Here is a 16,621-nt window from a genome sequence, read left to right as displayed (position 1 = left end):
CAGCCTTGCAGGCACCTGCTCTTTGTGGGCATGGCTTTTATATGGTGAAAGAAGAAAAATGGGGATATTTGTAGATATCAGCTGGTGGAGATTGAAGGTGAGGGGAGAACTGCAGTTCTGGCTGGCTGGTAGTTTTACTTTCAGATATTGAGAAAGTTGGGATGCTGGTCAAGGAAGTGAGCTGCAATAATTTATCAGTAAGAGCAAGTGGCAATTTGTACGGGAAAATAAATGTGGCAGATAAAATAAAGAGTTCAAGGCAATGGTGATCTCCTGAGGTTTAAATCTCACAGCGAATGGCTGGGCTTGGGTGGGAGCTCTGGGACTCTCCCAGCCCAAGCCCTGTGCCTGGATTAGCTCCAGAACTTCCCCCAGCACAGCCAGGTGAGCCCAACACCTTCCCCCAAGGGCAGGGAAGGGTTAACCAAGCAACCAGCTCCAGAGAGCTGTAATTTAAACTCGGGAATACACTGACTTTATAGTTAGGGAAATTGAAGCACAGTGGGATCAAGTGACCTACTAACATCTCCCAGTCAGGAAACAGCAGGGCAAGTCCTTGAATGTGACTGTTCTGAGGTCCCTCTCCTCCACTCCTTTTATTAGGTCGTGTTGCTTCCCAGGATAACAACATGTTTGCACAGTTTGGGAGCACAAGCTGTTTCCTTGCAGAAATATTACTGCTCTGTGTTCCCAAACTGGAGAGACACCGAATCTGAAAACAGATTTAATTCTTGTTTTGAAAAACGTAGCAAATGAGGTTTAAAAATATGAGAGGCTGCCAGTCTGCTGTTCTAGTTTAAGTATCTGGGTTGTGATTAGGAAAATATTAGAAATCTGTTGCTGCTTTCCAGTGCTGTTCCTCTGATTGTACAACCTCACTGGAAAGGAGGTCTTGGTCCCCAAGATCCTGAAAGAGGAATTAAAATTATGTTCCTGTGTTTCCTGTCATTAATTATCTCATAAAGACCTTGAAATGTGCTTGTGATGTCTATCACCAGCACATACAGAATTACAATTTTCTCTAAAGAGATTAGGTAGGCTCTTTTGCCTCTGAATATAAATTGTCAGTTGAAGTTTTATTGGGGAAACAATTTTTTCAAGTTGCAGCTCAAGCTCAACATCTAAAGTCTCATTCCTTCTGTATCCTGTAAGCGTTGTTGTGTTTTTTAAACTTAATCCCAAAGAGCATCTTTCTATTTTCCATTCCATTTTTCTGCTCCATTTCCGCTCCTTGCCCCCAAGTTAAGGTGTTAAATTGTTTTTCTGTCAGAGCTAAATAACATGCTGCTGGATGCTTTAATAGGCATGAAGATGTGCTGACAAACCCTCATTTGGGATGGTGTCTTGCTTTGCAGGGCTTTGCTATTAAATTTGATGATGAAATATCTCAAAAAAACATCAGCCAACGTTGCAGCCATTTTGAGCTGCACATGCTGGAGGCCAGGCTGGGAAATGTTAATATTTTCATGGTTGTGTCCAAAAAGTAATAATAATAGCCCCCCAACCCTTTAAAATCTGAGCTCAGAGTGTTCCTAGAGGTGCTCTTTACTGGCTGGCCAAGTTTTGAGGTGGAATTGCTGTTTTTAGCTCTGGTTGGGGGTAGCAGGTATTCCCTGGGATTTTGGGCACTTGTAACTGAGGGCACTGAGCAGGTGTCAGCCTGGAACCAGAGAACTCCTGGCCCTGTCCCAGCAGTGCTGGGGCTCAGGTTTGGGCCATTTCTGAAGAGTTTCCACTTGGGAGCTTTAAATGAGGGCAAACATGAGGTTGTCTCTTTATTCTGAGCTCCTTGATGCACACCCAGGGCAGGCTCCAGCGTGCGCATGAATCCAAGGCTTGGGAGCTCAGCTCCCCCTCCAGGATTTGCATCCTCCAGGATGGAGATCAGCATTAAAGCTTGGCCTGGGCTGCAGGATGGCAGAGTTGTGGTGGAGGTAGAACCAACACAGCCCTGTGAGCAGGCTCCAAACAAACCTCCCCAAATCTTCCTGGCTTGGCCATCTCCCCATGTGCTCTGGGGCTTTGGGGGCCTGGGGTGAGTGAGCACTGGGAATGTTCATGTGCAAAGTTGCTTGGATTTGGTATTTAATGAAATGTTCAAAGTAAGGTTTTCTTTCCCTTTTGAACACCTTTTTTTTGGGTAATTTTTCTCCTCCTCTTATTCCCTTGCCTATTCTGTTAATTAAGAATAAGAATTAGAGGTTTTTTCTGATATGGACCTTATGGTTCTGTCTCTGGCCTGAAGTTCCTGTAGTATGACACAAAGTCTTTGAGAGCAGCCCTCCTCAAACAGGCAACAGCCAAATGTGTGGAACAAGTTTTTTATGCTGTGCTGAATTTCTTTAAGCCAGTCCTCTCTTCCTTCAGGAAAGACAGAGTAAGAAAAAAATCCTCTTTAATATATTTTGGTACTGTGTCAATCAACCTTCTATTGCTTTTCAAATTATCTTCAAAATTTCTATCAAAAAAAAAAAAAAGAATGTCAGTAGCCAGATAATTGCAGATGTCTCAGTATCTTCCTGCTTTTCTGACAGAGCAGTAGAGGTCACCAACATTTATGGGTCTGGGACCTCAGCACAAGACATTTAACTGGAGCACTGCTTTGTTCAGTGCTGGGATTCAGTTTGAGCTGCACTGCAAACTCCTCACAGCTGCAGTTTGTACTGAAAACTTGTTCTGAAAAGGGGACACGTCTCTCTGCTTAATATAACCCAAAGTCACTGCATCTGGTGTCCTGGCATGCGTGTAATTGCCTGTAGCTTCCTAATGATAAAGGCAGTCTCACATGAGAAAATTCTGCATTGATCCTAGCCCTGATTTACATTTTACTTCGTTAAGAAAAAATTGATCAGCATAGATAAAACTCCTGATCAATGATCCCAGCACTTTTTTTTTAAATAGCTTCCATTTTGGTGCAGTGCAGACTTTTGGTTTAACTGGCTGAATTGATATTCTGAGCAGCGAGTAAGGCAGGATGACAGAGCATCAGCACAGCTACTCCTATTATTGCTCAGGGAGGTGCTCCTGCCCACCCTGGCCAAGGCACAGGCAAACCATGAGCCACTGCTGTCCTAGGATGCTACAGAACACATCCCAACTTTTATCTGTGCTGTTTTACACATTCTTCACCAAAAAAAAAAAAAAAAAAAAGAAAAAAAAGAAAAAAAAATAGAGAGAGGTTTTTTCTTGCATTCAGTCACTCTCAGGATTGAATGGTTTAAGGTAGGGAATTTGAAGTTGTAGTTTGGACATGGTACATGTACTGATCACAGTTTCCTTTGAAAAGAATAAACTATTACACAGAAAATATTCTGCTTTTCAAAGGACAGATGTTTCTGTCTTATTTTTGGTGTTTGAGTTTGTTTAGCACTGCTGTAACACGGTATCCCATTGGAAAAGCCTTTTACATTTCTGAATCCTCCATGTGCTAATAATTCAAAATAGCAGACACATAATAACAACTCAGAATGGATGGTGAGGAGCTGTAGATAAAATGCAGTTATTCCCCAAAGTGCAGGGCTGTAAGGAAGAGGAGGAGAAGGGCAGAGAGCTGCTCTGGCATGTGCGTGTGGTTTTGCAGCACATGCTGATGTGACCAGATCAGATTAAACGGGGATATTTCACTGTTCCTCCTGTACGGGTTTGGATTTCTGGCAGGCATGGCAGGGACACAAACACAACACAAACCCCACAGCGCTGCAAAGCTGCTTTTTTTTTTTTTTTTTTTTTTTTTTTTCTTCCTTCTTTCTATTTTCCTTAGGATCCCCATTGTTCTTACATAAACAGAAAGAGCAGGGGAGGGCGAGCGAGGAGCCGGATCTTTGCGGAGGGTGATTATGAAGTAATTTGCAGCAGGGCCACGCCGCCGTGCCGGGCTGTCATCGGCGGGCACAGCCCGAGCATCGCCGGGCACTGCGGGCTCAGCCCCGCCGCATCCTGCGCCTGCCTGCTCGGGGGCGCCGGGGATGCGCTCCACGGCCCTCCATCCCCCCCTCTCCTCCTCCAGCGACACTGATAGGACTTGACAGCCCTTGTCCTTGAAGGTTTCTCCCGTTTCTGAGTAAGTGGCATATTCCTGGTCGCTTGCCATCTTCCGTTTTTGTCATTATCCCAAGGGGAAGCATTAAAAAAAAAAAAAAAATCGCAAACAACAAACATGGTGGTTCAGTCCATATTTTTTTTATTATTTTTAAATTATTACTATTATTATTTTTCTTATTTTTTGGTTCGTTCCGCGAGCGGCCGCGGTGCGGTGTCCCCGCGGTGCGGTGCGGTGCCAGTGCGGTGCGGGGATGCTGCGGGCGCTGCCTCCCCTCCGCGCTGGTGGTACGGTCTGCAGAGCGGCTCCTCCGCGGCCGCTGCGCGCCTGCCCGCGCCCATGCCGAGCCCCGAGCCCTCCGCCCGCTAGCCGCCAGCAGGCTGCCGCTGCGCTGGGGAGCATGTCTTAGCCGAGTAAGTAGCGACATCCACAGCACGGGAGCAATAGTGATGGTGGCGATGATGGTGATGATGATAATAAAAAAAAAAAAAAAAAAAAAATCTTTTCCCCCTTTCCGTTCCTGAGCTCGTTAATTTGGCATTTTGCTGCCGGGGAAGGCGCGAGCTGATGGGAAGATGGTGTGGGGAATGAGGCTGAGTGATGCATTAGGTTTTGGTTTGTGCCCCGGGAGTCTCTGCAAAGGTAATGCTGCGACTCGTGTAGATTATTCTGTAAGGTCAAAGAGAAACTGCATAGCTAAAAGGCTCTCTTGCATCAGAAAGCGTTTGCTGGGCTTCGGTAGGTTGAGAATTCAGCATGATCTTGTTTTTGAAACGTATGGGCTTGATTTTGATTAAATCAGTTCTTTAGTGATGAGGAAAACACGTGGATGGGATTTTGCTTTTATCATTGCTGGTAAGAATCGGATGTGCCTTTTTTTTTTCTTTCAGAAGCTCACATTTCACTAAAATGTGAGCAGTACACTTTGACTGTTGTATTTTTCTAACTTTAATGTTCTCTTGTAATAGGCAAAGCTATTTCATGTTAGAAAAATCTATAATCTTCAGCTGAGTTCCTTTATAGAGCTGTTTATAGTTTTTCAGTGCGTTTGTTTGAAAGTAAAGGGCATGCAGGTTAAAAGCCCCAAGCATTGCCTTTGTATTGAGATGGACTAGAAAATAATGTGGAAGAAACTGGGAATTTTCTGTAATTCCTTCTTACCATGCATGGTGTTTCCTGTGGGAAGATGGGGAAAGGCTTTCCTGAGGTGTATGGTATATTAATTAAGACTTCTGACAGATAGACTTCCATTATTTATTTATTTATTTATTTATTTATCTACTTAACCAAAAGAAGACTCAGCTTTAAACCCACTGAACGCTGCATGGAAAAAGCTTTTTTTGGCTGCTTGTGAGGCACCCAAGGCTTTAAGAGAAGCCCTGAGATTCCGGGAGTCATTTCCGATTATGTAAAGGGAGATTCTGTGCGTTTGATCCGCGCCTGCGGCGCTGGCAGCTCCTGCGCTCCGCCAGCAGCCGGGCTCTGCCCCAGCCTCCCCAGTCCCGACTTTAGGCTCGTCCTATCCCAGCCTGGGCACTTCCCTGAGCGTCCCCAGGGCTGCCGGGGCCATGGCTGTGGGCAGTCCCGGGGCTCCCAGGCAGCCACCAGCGGATGCTTAGCCCGCTGCTCCTGCTCCTTCTGCAAGGTGAGTGCTGGAGGGGCTCCAAGGGAACGGCTCCGATTCAGGAGAAACCTTCTACACCCCTGCTCCTCAGGGTTTCTGGGCTTTGACCCCCTGATTGCTTTCTGTGGTGGGGCTGGGGAAGGATTGCAGGGATGTGACACAAGTTGGGATGGCTGGAGGAGAGCTGGCACGTCCAACGTGGGAAAATTGCGCTTTTATTGCTGGCATGTGAGGCTGATGTTGGATGTTTGTGGTATGAAATCGGTAACGGGGGGGTGGGGGGTTTGTTAGTATTTGCTTAGAGAAGGGATTACAGATCGACTTCGTAGTCCACATGTTTTTCTCTTACTGCTGAGATGCATTCCTGATTAGCATTTAATTTGTGAGAGGTCATCCATATGCATGACTGGCTCTTGTACCTTGCTCTGGAATAACTGTTTGACTCAGGTATCCAGCAGGTCTTTGATCACAGACAGCTTCTACTTTGTTCATGCTCCTCTCATTTTAATCCAAATTGCTACCTGTGAAGAGGTGGTTCACATTTTCCCTGTAGTGCTGGTAAAATGAGCAAGTTTGTGAATAAGGCAATAAAATAAGGCTCGTAGATAAGTTGTGTAGAGCAATGCAGCATGAAGGTTTTTCCCTTTTATTTATTTATTTTTCTCTGTATGGCCCCCTTTTCATCCTTTCTGTGTGTCTGTCTTCATTTCTATAGAGAATTGATTTTGGCCCGCATCAATGCTAAATATACATTCATTTTCATGGAAAAGGTCAATTTTCTTCTCTGCTGCAAACCAAACCGGCGTGATATCCCTCATGCTTTCTGCATATATAAAAAGGTTGCATGCATGTATACTGGAACAGCTTGGAAGAGTTTCATGCTTCCCAGCAGGATTCCAGCTTGCAGAAGACATGGTAATGATGAACTAGGTATCATACTGTTCTTCTAAGAGCTGCTGTGAAGTCACTTTTGTGAGTGCTTTTTTTCCTTTTAAATTTCATACCGTGTATCCAGGAAACAGCTTGGAAAGATTTTCTTTTCCCCTTTCGTCTTCCCCCAGCATTTAAAATGTTCAGCTTATCTTTCCCAGTGCTGTTGGATTAGGGATGCAACATTTTTTGAATCCTACTCAATATATATTTATATATCTTCCTGTCTGAATACAGCAACCGCGAGCTTACATCCTGCTAACGTATGAAAATGTTAAAACTGTTCTTGCTTTTTAAATTTTTTTTTTTCCATTTTCATCCTGGAGTTCACACTGTCAAATGCCAGTTGTGTAGGTAGTAATTCCGTGTTCCATTTTGGAATAAATGTAGAAGTCTTGACCTTGTAACTCCCTCTCCCACTCAGTGAGAGCCCATTGCACTGCAGCAGGACTCCAGCAGTGGGGGTTCTCCAAATGGACCCCACCTCCCTTAGGAAATGGAAACACTTTTACAGCTTGCACCTAAAATCATCTTCTGAAGGGACCAAAGTGGTTCATTTGATTAACCTGACTGGGAAACCTTGTGGAGAATAAGCTGCCTTTTTTGCCAGGTTTTTTTATTGTGTTTTCAAGGAGACACAATGAAGGATGTGAAATTTAGCAAGTACTGCTCTGATTAATTCCGATCAGATTATACATGATCTGATCAAATGTCAACCTCTCCCCCCACCATGATTAAAAGCACACATTTCTGATTAATTTGAAATTACTTAATTTTAACCCCTTTTTCAACTGGCAAAATTAAGTTAATTTTGCCAGTTGAAAAAGGGGTTAAAAAAACCCAACAGCTAAGGATTGGAGAGGTGCTTTTGTTTAATGTAGCTATTAAAATATGATACTAAAGCTCCAGCCAGCCCCTCCGTGGGCTCCTGGTTGTGCTGAGGCAGGCAGGGAGTGATGACTCCGCTCTGAGGGAGCAGCATCTCTCCCTCCGTGTGTGCTGGGATCGCTCCAGCAGAGCAGCATCCATCCCTCTGTGTGTGCCGGGATCGCTCAGCAGAGCAGCATCCATCCCTCCGTGTGTGTGTGTGTACCGGGATCGCTCCAGCAGAGCAGCATCCATCCCTCTGTGTGTGCCGGGATCGCTCAGCAGAGCTCCATCCATCCGTGTGTGCCGGGATCGCTCAGCAAAGCTCCATCCCTCTGTGTGTGCCGGGATCGCTCCAGCAGAGCTCCATCCATCCCTCCCTTCGTGTGTGTGTGCCGGGATCGCTCAGTAGAGCTCCATCCCTCTGTGTGTGTGTGCCGGGAACGCTCAGCAAAGCTCCATCCATCCCTCTGTGTGTGCCGGGATCGCTCAGCAGAGCTCCATCCCTCTGTGTGTGTGTGTGCCGGGATCGCTCAGCAGAGCAGCATCCATCCCTCTGTGTGTGTGTGTGCCGGGATCGCTCAGCAGAGCTCCATCCCTCCCTCTGTGTGTGTGTGTGCCGGGATCGCTCAGCAGAGCTCCATCCCTCGCTCTTGTGTGTGTGTGTGCCGGGATCGCTCCCGAGCCCCTGCAGCCCGGGCTGGCAGCCGGGCAGGCTCGGCCCCGCCGCCCTGGACCAGCAGGGATGCTCGGATGCTCGCCGGGATCCAGCCGTCCCCGGTGCTCCGAGGTAACAGAGCCTTAGTGGAGCAGTTGCATAAGAGAAGAGAGTCTTTCTCTCTAGGTAGGTTGTGCTCCGCATGCTGGATGGTTTTTGGTGTGCCATAGAGATAAATAAAGGGCGTTGTGGAGGTTATATAAATGTATAGGCTTGAATTTCACCCATAAAACAAGGGTCAGTGGCATTTTATTGTGATCTTTATCGGAAAGTTCGGTGCCCTTTTGTAGGAAATGTAACCATACAGTGCAATTTTAAGAGTTCTAGGCTTTTTGGTTCAAGTTTTAGGTTAAAAAGCATGGTTTTACTGTTGTATTTTTGATAAATAACCTTGGCTTTTGTGTTAAACCTGGAGATTTGCAGTTGAAGAACCAATGTATAAGAGAAGGGTTGGGAACGAGGCGTATTTTAATAAATTTAGGAGGCCATCAAGCTCTGTGAAAGGCAGGACAGAAACGCTGCAGATGGGTGAAACATGGAGCCTCAGAAGGGATGTGGAATTCCTGCTTAGGTACCAGAGTTGGCAGAGTTGGGAAATGGTAACCAAGTTACAAAATACTTCCCTTCTACCACGCAGTGTATGAACAAGTTCATGCTGCTGGTAACTTGCTTTCCCTCGTTTTTAAAATATTCATGGCACAGTTAAAGCATCTGAGGGCTGTGCACCAGGCTCCCAGAGAATCCTAGAAACAGTTAATGGGAAAAGCTAAAGAGGCCCAGCAGTAAAACTGGGATTTCTATGGAAGAGTTTGTGCATTTTTTACCTTTTGTCTCCTTTGCCCACCCGCTGAAGGTGAAATGGCTGCAGGAAGCTGATTTCAGAGGCACAGAAGAGTTGAGGTTGGCAAGTACCTCTGGAGATGGTCCAGCCCAACCCCTCCTGCCCCAGGTGGAGTCACCTATAGCAGGGCAATGTCCAGCCAGGGTTTCAGGATCCCCAAGGATGGAGACTTCCCAACCTCTCTGGGCCACCTGTGCCACTGTTTGGCCACTACCACAGCTTTTGACCTTTAAATGGAATTTTCTACCTTTGCTCTCCTGGCCTTTTTGAGATCATTGAGAAGAGTCTGGCTCCATCTTCCTCATTTTCTCCCATTTCTCCCATCAGCTGTTCATTGATAAGGTTCCCCCTGAGCCTTCTGCTCTCCAGGCTGAGCAGTCCCAGTTTTCTGAGCCTCCTACCTGTGTGTGTCAGGTGCTCCAGTGCTTTCCTCCCCTCTGCAGGCCTTTGGAAGGCTCTCTCCATGAAGTCCAGGTGCCCTTTGCTCCCCCATCCCAGCTGGGAGCACTGGGATGCCCCAGAGTGCTGGTGGGAAGGGAGGCAGCCCTGTGCTCTGAGGACACTCTGCTGGCTCCTGCTCAGCCTCAGGTCCAACAGGAGCCCCAAGGCTTTTCTGCAGAGCTGCTTCCCAGCCAGCTGGCCCCCAGCCTGTCCTGCCTCAGGGGCACACGCTTGCCTTTCCCTTTGCTGGCCATCCTGGGATTCCTCTTGGCCCGTGGCTCCCTCTGAGAGGCAGCTCATCCATCTGGTGGCACAGCCACACCTCCCCGTTTGCCCACTCTGTGCCCTTGCACAGGGTGCTCTGTTCCTCCAGCCAGGCCATTAATAAAGCACTTGGCTATTGCATCAAAAGAAATCCCTTGGAAGGAGAGGATTAGAGCTGGAACTGCAATTTCAAGATTTAGCCCAGAATTGAAGTGCTGTGTTATTAAAAAATGCCAAAAAATTGGTCAATATCCTGAATACGTTTATGGTTGAGAGCGTGGAATTTGCAATATTGAATGCCCAATGCATTGCATCAGCATCCCAGGGTTTGAGGATGAAACAGGAAAATCAGTGATTCAGATTTACTAAGAGCTTATTTTATATATTAAAGAATGAAGACTCACAGCTGATGAAGTAATTTCAATTGATAATTTCATTCGCTGCATTTCAATTAAAGTGAGTTAAAAATAAAACCATATGAAATGAATTAAAAATAAAATGAGATTTAGTCCAATCTGATTTGGGTCTTGCTGAAAAATCTGTCGCACAGAATGAGGAAACAGGATAGGGAAGATGCTTATCTGTGGGATGTTGGGCAAAGAGCTATTTCTGTAGTCCTGGCCTGTCCAGTTCACTGACCTTCCAGCTCCTGACCTCTGGAAATTAGCTGGGCATTTGGAGAAAATGACACTCCTCATACACACACTCCATCTGAGGAGATTTTTACTTAGACAAGAGCTGTCTTAGTCTGATAAGTTATCTTCTGTGCTCTGGTTTGGATTGTGTTCCACAGCAGAAATCTGTGCAGACTTTGGACCACAGTTTGGGATCAGACTCAGCATTTTAAATGGGATTTGGGATTTGGGATCCCTCCTTCTGGTCCCCCAGCTAAAGTTTCATATGACAATTCCCACCAGCTGTCCCACGTGGGGCAGGGAATGACAGCCAATGCTGGGATTGGGTGATGGAGTTTATCCAAGATCCAACAAGTTTTGGGCTTTTACCCTGCTTGATCTCACAGGCTGTCCCAGGCTTTTGTCTCCATGCATCTCAGAATTCCAGGATCTCCCCTTACTTGTCTTTCCAAACTCCCCTTGGTCTTCTGTCCTATCTTCACTTTTTTTTTAATCCTGGATACCCTTGTTTTCTCAGAGATCACTTCTTTGCTCAGCCTCATCTTCCTTCTGGAGCTCAAGAGGCCTCAGTTTTCCAAACCTCAGAACCCCTGCCATGCTCAGTCCCTTTGGTGGTGCTGTCTCATCCCTCTGCACTAATTCCATGCCCCACTGGTTTTAGTCCAGGTATCCTCAAAACCTGAAGCCAGCACAGTGGGGCTGGAACCAGCAAGGAGCAGGCTCCTGCAGGAGGGTGGAACAGTCTGGGACACCTTCACAGCCTCACACACATGCTGGGGTCTGCTGCACTCTGCTCTGCTGCCACCTGTCACCCGTGGCTGGAGTGGGGGTCTCAGAGTCTCTGTGGTTGAGATGACCCCGAGGTGTTTTGAAAGTCTCTTTTTCCCAGCCCTGGGATTGAAGGAGGAGACAGGATTCTTTGACTGTGGTTTTCAAGGTTGTTTATTCTCCATTTATTATCCATTCCATTCTTTTTCTGACCTGCTGAGGTCTGTCCAGCGGGTCAGTCTGTGGCACACTGACTGCCCCAGAGGCAGTGTTAGTTTTTTATACTAAAAACTATGTGTACATTATTTACAATAATTTCCCAATACCTATCACCTGTGTTAGACAGTGAGTTTCTACTCTAAACCAATCCAAAAATGCCACCATCACCCAGAAGATGAAGGATAAGAAGAAGAAAGAAGGAGGACAAGGCACGCCCAGTGCTTTGTGCAGTTAGGAGGATGCTTAGGGCCAGTGATAGGGCCAGTATGAATAGGATTATGTTTATTACTCTTCTCTGGGTTTAAACCAGATTCTAAGGATTGGAAGTCGATTGTAATTAATATACTAGAAGAGTAAGGTCCTCATCAGTAGATAGAAGTGTAGAGGAATAATCATACAAGGTCTACAAAGTGTCAGTATCAGGTGGCTGCTTCAGTCCTTCCATCTTGGCTCCTGAACCCCCATTCTAATAACCCAAAATTCTGCTTTTCTATCTTGTGACAAACTATCATTCTACTTAAACTCTCGTGGCTTGTAAATCTTCACACAAAGTTGGTAATTGTTTCCATGGGTTAAAATCAAAGGCACAGGTGGTTTTGACTCTGTGCCAGGGTCTCTGAGCCTCCTGGCAGGGCCTCAAGCCCTCCAGGACAGCCAGAGGGATGTCCTGGGCTCTGACATGGGGGGATCTCCATCCCCATTCCCCTGGCTGCCTCAGCCTTCCAAGGCCAGCTCCTCCATCCTCACTCTTTGTTCAGCAGCCTGCTGTGCCCCAGTGGGCCTTGAGGGAAGGGGGACACTTCCCAGAGGGGTGGTGGCTCTTTGGCATGTGCACTGTTTGTCTTGGGGTTGGATGAATTCATTGCAATGGTTGTGCTCAGCACCTCACTAACCTTGGCCCTGCCTGGGTGCTGATGGAGCACAATAAAATGCTCTGCCACCAATCTGACTTGTCTTTCACAGTGGCACACCTCGTGTCACACAGGTCATTGGAAGGGAACAGCGTTCCCAATAAACCCTTCCAGTCTCCTTGGGAAAAGTGCAGTCCCAAGTGTCAGGAGGCAGCATTGATCTGTGTCCTCTGGAAGTCAGCTGGAGAAGAAGCTGTTGTCCTGGCTGAGGACAGCTGCTCAATTTGCACTGCAGGCTTCCCAGGTCCCTTTCCTCTGCTTGCATTGTAATGAACATTTCGCACGTTGCTCTAAAAATACCTCCAAATGATGTTTGATATTAAGGGACCAGCGAAATGCAATTACAATGAAATGATGATTTCATGGTCTTTTTCACAATGAGATTGTCATCCTCCTTCCCCCAGTGCTTGAAGCAATACCTATTTATGAGTAGTTGAGCTAACCTGGGAAATTCCAAGAAGAATTGCAGACAGCTCCTGAGATGCAATGCAAATTGTTGCAGTACCCATGGAGGACATTTGCATGATGGTAGGACTGGTTGTCTCTGTGATGCTGTCGTGGTGATTGTTATGCAGAGAACTGCAGGATAAAATGGTAGTGCTAAATCAGCAGTGCTGAATAAGATGGCTGAAAATGCCAGGAAAACAAACTGTGGGAGCAGGAGGATTACAGGAGGGATGAGATGCCCAAATCCCAATGCAGGACAGCTCCCAGCTTTCTTGGGGACAAACTTTTGGCTCTGCAGGTAATTTCCATGGCTCTTACTGAGCTTTTGGTGCCTCTCTCATGCCCACACTGCATCCCTCTGCAGCAGGCAGGACAGAGCTCCTGCCATGGAGGGGAAAGGCTGAGGGCATCCAAAAGGATGTGAAAGGACTGCCCTGATATTTGCACTGCAGCACCAAGAACTCCCCTTCAGGGCATAGGGGTTTGGAGGTGATGCTTTATCCTGAGTGTTTGTGGGGAGCTGTTACCCCCAGGGCACTGTGTTGGTGAGTTTGCACCACTGTTTGCAGAATCTTTGGTTTATTTGGTTTTAAATCTTGTTTGGGTTCATCTAAAATAGGACTGGGTATCTCTGTCTGTCCCATGTGATGCCTAAATATTACAGAATGTGGAGGGGTTGGGTTTATTTCCATGCTTGGGCTGAAGTCAAGCCCAAGCATGGAAATAAATCATATTCCCCTTTTCTGTCTTCTTCTTGGGAAGACAGAAAAGGGGAATATGATTTTTTTCAGGAATATATGATGCAACAAGAGATGACATGGATAGGCACCTGTCAGAAATGAACTGGTTTGGATATGCAGGTGGGACCTGGCTTGTCCCCAAGCTGGGGGAAGCCTGGGTGGGCCAGCTGCTGCCTGTGGCTGGCAGCAGACTTGACCTTGGAGAAGGGAGAATGTGTTGAGAGAGACAAACTGTGCTCAGACTGTTAAAAAAAAAAAAAAAAAGGGACTCTCTGCTGCAAAGCTTGAATTGCTGCCTATTGCTTTGGTTATCTTCTTATAAATCTTAATATGGCTGTTCAATTGAAGCAAGTACAGTTAGGATGCCATTCCCTACCTTGGGATGGATCCTCCCCTCCAGCAATGTTTTCAAAATAATGAAAAAAAAGAAGCAGCAATCTGAGGAAGGCACATATAAAATCTGCAATGCAGAAATAGGATTATATATTTATCTGAGTTCTCATGTAGACAGATGATTAATACAGTACCAGCTACAGGGTTTATAGCTTGGTATATCATTAAGGTTCCCTGTAACTCTACTGTGAAAAGATAATAAATTAAGTGTCCTCGTCCCTGCCCTTGTCCTCCTTTTTCTAGTTTAGAAATACACTTGGAAGTTTTAATCTGCAAACACAATTCTGGTACCGGAACTGAGGGTGGAAAGGAATGAAAGGGAAAATGGAAGACATCAAGACATCTGAAATGTTTTTTTTTTTTTCTTGAACCTTTTTAAGACTTAAAATTGAGCATGAGGTTTTAACATACAAGTCTCATTTACATATCTGCTTTAGGATTAGGAGGGGATCTTGAAAAATATTGCTAGGAAAGTATTTTTGGTTTTTTTTTTTTTTGTTAGAGAAAACTAACACACAATTTCTTAATTGGGTCCAGCTTCCTTCTAAGGAAATCTTGTTCCCCTCCTTTACCTTATGTGGAGCAGATGAAAGCTGCAGATACAGGACATGTTAAAGTTTTTAGGATCAATCAGGAAACCAGCAGTGCTTTCTGAGCCTTAATTGCCAAACCCTGAGAGAAGAATAATTGCAATATTTAAATTAAACCTGAATTAGAATTCTGTGAAAGAACAAATATTAAATTAAGTAGAAACATCCAAGCACATTCCTTTTAAAGAAGGCACTTTATAGTGGGAGGCAGTCCTGTGAGCTCAGTGCTGTTGTGGGCATTGGGAATCAGAGAGGATTAGGCTCTGGGATCCTCTGGAAAGCCTCTGTGCTGGATTTATCCCATCAGAGAACTGACCCTGCTGCCTCCAGGCAGAGCACGACCCGGGGCTGTGGCAGGGCCAGCAAATCAGATGGGCTGGAAGGGCTCCCCCTGACCCTGCACAGGGCAAAGGGCCCCTCAAGGAGGGCACATTTCACAGGGAAGCTTGGGAAGAGTCCTGGGAAGGGATAAACCCTTGTCCATGGAGAAGAAAATCAGTGTCTGTGTGTATGTACACGTGTGCACGTATGCATCTCTCAAAGCACCCGAGCAGAGAGCAGTGGCTCTCAAATCCTTCTTGCTCTTTGGTTTGCTGTGGAGTTTAATTCCATTCAAAGTTAATCTTGCAGTGGTTCACTTGAAAACAATACCAATTTTGTACTGCCTCCCACACACCAGATCCACTCCCTTCCTCAGTAATTCTTGTTTGACCTCACAGCTGGTTCTCCAGAAACTTTCCTCCCAGCTGCCAGAGATTTCTATTCAGGAGTTACCCTCAGGAGCAGCAGCACATTTCCATCTTGGTCTGGCTTTTGTGTTTGTTCTGTAGTGAACACAGAGCCTCAAAGCTCCAGGCCTCACTTAATTCAAAATTTTCTATGGATTTGACTTTCTCTCCCATGACTGCTTTTTTACAGCCCCCAAGTTCCACCACAGCAGTAAGAAAACAAATACAGGAATGCTTGTGATTACTTGAGATAAAAATTTCTTCTTGGGAGCTGTGGAGTTCATTCCTGCAGAGGACTGAACAGACCAAGGAATGAACCACATGCCCCCTTAAATCACAGAACACCAAACATCTGTGGAGATGGCCATAAGGGCTCCATGAAGCTGCTTTTAGTTCTGGAAGGAAGAGGGAGGAGATCCTACTCTTTTTCACCTGGGAGAAACCAAATAAAAGCTTAGAAATAGGGAATCCCCTCAAACCTGTTGTTATTATTTATTATCCCTTCAAACCATATTGTTACATGGCTTAAACTGAAGATCCATCAGCTTCCATGGGGAGGGGCATGGGAAAAGTGGGATATTCCATGTGTGCCCATAAGAAATAGCCTTGTAAGGAAAAAGTATGTAGAGCAGAGATGGTGGTTTGGAGGGTTTTTGATCCATGTGGAGGATGGAAAAAATCTCATTGTAATTAAGGCATTTCCTAGGATCTCTGTTATCAGTGGCAAATTCTTTTGTCTGCAAACAGGTCTTGACCCTGGCAGGCCCCAGGGGTGTTTCTGTGGGAGTTTCTGGGTGCAGCTGTAGGAGCCAGTGAGGGAAGAAGGGTTTGTGGCCTGTGCAGACACCCAGCACTGCCAGGCTCTCAGCCAAGGTGTGCAGTGAACACACCAACAGCTGGGGACAGGCAAAGTCACAGAATTCACAGAATGACCAGGCTGGAAGAGACCTTCAAAATCATGGAGTCCAACCCAGCCCCAACACCTCAATCAAACCCTGGCACCAGTGCCACATCCAGGCTTTGTTAAACACACCCAGGGATGGGGACTCCACCACCTCCCTGGGCAGCCATTCCAGAGCTTTATCACCCTTTCTGTGAAAAACCACTCCAAACCTGATGTCCCATGGGAAAATCTCTTTGGTGCCTTCTCAGAACACTTCCAGAGTGGCAGAGCTGCTGTCCATCTCTCCAATACATGCAGTCCTTGAGTCCCCAGAGCTTTGGGCAGCTTTTCCTCCCTGGGGCCTCCCCATCACAGCCCAGCCAAACTGATTTTTAGCATTCATCTCTCTTCCATGTCTGCCCAGAGGAGGGAGGGAATTTGCTGTGTGCCTTTGCAGGACATTTTGAGATGAGTTTGGAGAATTTAGGTGGTGCTGGTTGAGCCTGAGCTTGGGTTTCTCCACAGCCAGTGTCTCCCTGGGAATCTTTTGTCTGGGATTTCTTGCCTGAGTGTGTGGAGCAGC

The 16,621-nt window shown here is 46.2% G+C and overlaps 1 protein-coding gene across 14 annotated transcripts in view; it reads left to right on the top strand.

Moving 5' to 3' along the window:
* Positions 1-16,621, top strand: part of ATP2B2 (ATPase plasma membrane Ca2+ transporting 2) — a 415,395-nt gene that overhangs the window by 170,224 nt on the left and 228,550 nt on the right. Inside the window, exon 1 of one of the 14 annotated variants that reach the window (XM_077184642.1) lies at positions 3,892-4,060. The exons of 8 other annotated variants lie outside the window; for them this stretch is intronic. The gene's annotated coding sequence lies outside the window, so the exon portion shown is untranslated. Of the gene's footprint in view, positions 1-3,891; positions 4,061-4,300; positions 4,453-4,532; positions 4,682-4,754; positions 4,778-4,873; positions 4,895-5,486; positions 5,685-16,621 lie in introns of those variants that run through there. 5 more of the 14 variants (XM_077184640.1, XM_077184639.1, XM_077184643.1 and 2 more) reach the window with 5 other exon arrangements.

Source organism: Agelaius phoeniceus, chromosome 11 (assembly GCF_051311805.1).
Source record: "Agelaius phoeniceus isolate bAgePho1 chromosome 11, bAgePho1.hap1, whole genome shotgun sequence".
In the NCBI taxonomy this organism is placed as follows: Eukaryota; Metazoa; Chordata; class Aves; order Passeriformes; family Icteridae; genus Agelaius; species Agelaius phoeniceus.
The sequence above is the reverse complement of the archived record's forward strand: the minus strand, read 5'-3'. Positions and strand labels throughout refer to the sequence as shown.